This window comes from Sciurus vulgaris, assembly GCF_902686455.1.
Source record: "Sciurus vulgaris genome assembly, chromosome: 4".
In the NCBI taxonomy this organism is placed as follows: Eukaryota; Metazoa; Chordata; class Mammalia; order Rodentia; family Sciuridae; genus Sciurus; species Sciurus vulgaris.
The window spans coordinates 29,592,368-29,595,843 of record NC_136464.1 but is presented as its reverse complement, the minus strand read 5'-3'; positions in this window follow the sequence as shown (position 1 = coordinate 29,595,843).

Sequence of the window (3,476 nt, the reverse complement as noted above, 5' to 3'; positions counted from 1 at the left end):
GCTGGGAATGTGGCTCAGTGCTTGAGTGCTCCTGAGTTCAAGCCCCTATACCCCACCCCCCAAAAAAAGATTAGGCAGAGCATATAGCCAAGGAGAGCGATTTGGCCTGATTCACAGACTTGTATGTCACGGGCATAGAGTGAGAAGATAACAACACCCAGAGAAGACAGAAGAGAGCCTGAGACAGCAGCCTGGGAAGCATCAGCATTTTGGTTATGCAAAAGGAAGGAGTAACTCCTGAAGGAGACCAAAAGAGATTGGAGGAAATGACAGGTGACATAAGTTCCCCAAGATCACACAGCTAGTGAGTGGCAAACAGAATTCAGAAATGTCTCTCATATTCCAAAACCACACTTTTGACCTCAGTATCTCATAAATATTGTTTTCTCTTGGTGTCTAAAATTGTGGCCAACATAAAAATGTTACTTATACATATTTTTCCAGTACAATTTAAAAAAAATTTTTTTAATTGTCAAGGAATTTGTTGTGTGCATTCTTGAGTTATATTATAAACAAATTTGTGAAATGTGGTTCCAAACGCCACCTCATCTCTCTCCTCGTGTGCCCTGCCATGTCTTTAGTTTGGATATGTTCTCTTTATTGAAGACCATCCCCTAAGGGATACAGTCCATTGATAAATATTTAGAATTTCTCTTTGGTAGTCCTCCCATATACCACAAGGACTTCTATGCAAATCCAGGAGCCACCCTTGGGTATCCACAGTTCTCCAAGGAGCAAACCAAACAACCATCTTGATCTTGCTTCTTACAACATGCATGTCTTCTCCAAAAGGTAGATGAATGAACACTGGCGGCTGTATTGATTTTTTATTATTTTATTAAAACAAAAAATGCTCTTTCTAAAATTATATATATAATTAAATGGAGGATATAAAACATTTCAGAAATGTATTAAGTAAAAAGAAGTTATTAAATTCCTCTCTTTCAGTCTCCCCACCCCATTCATTACTTAAACCTCATTCTCAGAAATATCCCTTGTTAACAGTTTGGTGTATTATATGCATTTTTCTGCTCATATAAAGATCTAAATAAAGGTTTTAATGAAAAGGATCATATTATTTGTGCTGTTCAGAGGCTCTCTTCTGAACTCTGGTGACCTATCATTTTGTGTCTGTGTACATGGCTTTACCTACTTTATTCTTTCCGCATACCAGTCCACGTATGGATGAGTCATTATTTCTTTAACCAATCCTCTATTGATGCCCATCTGTATTGTTTCTGGTTTTTCTTGGCCTGCTTTTATTCTGCAGAGAGTGAGGGGTCCAAAAGAATGTTGTTTGGGCTAAATTTTGGCCTAGGCATCTTTCTGGGCTTGCCATTGTTTGTCCTTACCTTTCCTCCCTCTTTGAGCTCATTGGCTGTTTCCCCACTGCTGCTCCCTCTAATCTCACCACCATTCAGTTTAAGTTATGTTTGTTGTTTTAAAGATCCTCTTACAGAGTCTAGGACTCTTTGGAGGATGTAAGCTCAGCAAATAAACAAACTATTGTCCTAACTTTATATTCTCAGTGCAGAGGATTTCAGAGGCCCTGCAAGAAGTTCTCTTGTTATCTGGGAATCGGCTTAAAAACCTCAAGTCATGTTTGAATTGTGCTTTTCATTTCCCTTTAAAGAGCATCCTAGCTAGAGATTGACTGAATATATGTAAATTGAAGGCATATCCTAGAGCCTCAAAGGGCTAAGAGTCTCCCGCAGTCTGTTGGGGAGGAAAAATGGGCATTAGGGAAGCAATTAGAAAGCAGTTGAGTGCTCAATTATGTGCTACAAGCCCCTGGGCAACAGTGAGGGGAGACCTAAGCTCTCTGCCTCCAAGGGGAAAGTGGAACTTGAGCTGGGTTAGGAAGCAGGAAGCGACGTTCTGAGAAGTGTAGGCAGGATGCAGAAGGCCTGGCCAGTACCTGGTAACTATGGTAGGATTTTCATACCTTCTTATTAACCGACATTTTAAAATGTGTTTTTTAGGGTTCACCTCCCTCCATGGGAGGGCAGGCTTGTTGAGGGCAGGGACCCCATCCTGTTCGCCAGTGAATCCCCAGTTCCTGAACAAGGCCTGGCATGCAGTGGCTATTCAGTGACTGAATGAATGAATAAACAAATGACCATGCTGTGAGTGGAACAGTGGGAAGACTGGCCTGTTTGGAAAGAGGTGTCTCTCTTCCTTCATGTGGGACACACTGACAGACTAGCCCAGGGGCAGCCAAGTGGACCTAATGAGATTCAAAATGCAGAAAGGCAAGTGGAACCAATTGAAGAAGGTGTTAATGAGCGTTGCTGTCAGCCAAGGAGGTCCCTGCATAAATTGTAATAGGAAACTTGAACCTGAAATTAAGTTAAAACACAAAGAAAGAAAACAAAATTGTTCTGCATAGCCTGCTTGACTGTGTGCTTGTTCTGCCAATGATAATTTATATATTATGTATATAATATATATAAATTTATTCAGTCCTACCCTTCCCCTTGTTAAGAACAGTAGAGTAGTAATGTGATCATAATGCTTTTATTAATACCTACTGTGATCATATTCACTGTTTAAGCAGAAAGATTCATTGCTGCCTCATATTGAGCCAATTGCCAACCTCAATCTGCTTTGTTTTTACATAAACTGTTGTTTTGGAGGTCTTTCCATTCCATACTCATGCTATTGATTATTGGACCTAAATGCGGAGCTTTCCATCAATTTCTAGTGCATCCTCTCTTATTGATTTAAGACCATCTTTCAACTTAGAGGATTCATTTTAAACCTTGATCCTATCATCAATCACAGCAGTTATTCCTCTTAGCTTGGTGCCATCCATACACATGATCTGCAAATCCCCCAAGGGTGTGGATGCCTAGAGGAAATTTGGAGAGTTCTAAGGGACACAGAGTGTTTACTAGCTGACACACTACCCGCCATGTATTTAGGAAAGAAAAGATGTTTAGCATTAGGTCCTGAATACTTGGGGCAAAACCTGAGGGTCTAGTTGGGGAGGGAGTAAGTGTTGGAATTCCAGGCTGAGGCAGGCCAAAGTCAGAGTCTCTGGTTTAAGGAACTAAAAAAGGTTAACTAGGAAACCACTCTTTAAAAGTAAAGGGGGAAATAGCTTAACAAATCTGAGGCAGGCAAGGAGAGGGGGAAAAGCAAGTTGTTTAGTTTACATGCAAAACTGGTGGTGGGAAAGGACGCGCAACCGAAGTAGACTGTTAGAACTTGGGTCGCCCCTCGGTAGCCAGGCAGTAAAGTCTCTTAGCATCATGAACCACTGCGAATATCCTTGCCCTCTGCCTCTCATGAATAAATCCTACATTGGTGTTTTAAGTTGGTTCTCCTCCTTTAGCCACTTTCCAGGTTTTTCACTCTGATCCTGCATCAGTCTCCTCTGTACCTTTCCTCTCACTCGGTCTCTGTTGCAAAATCAATTACAATCCGCTTACATCTCCCCGATGGGTACATTTTCCATCTGCTCCAAACATGCA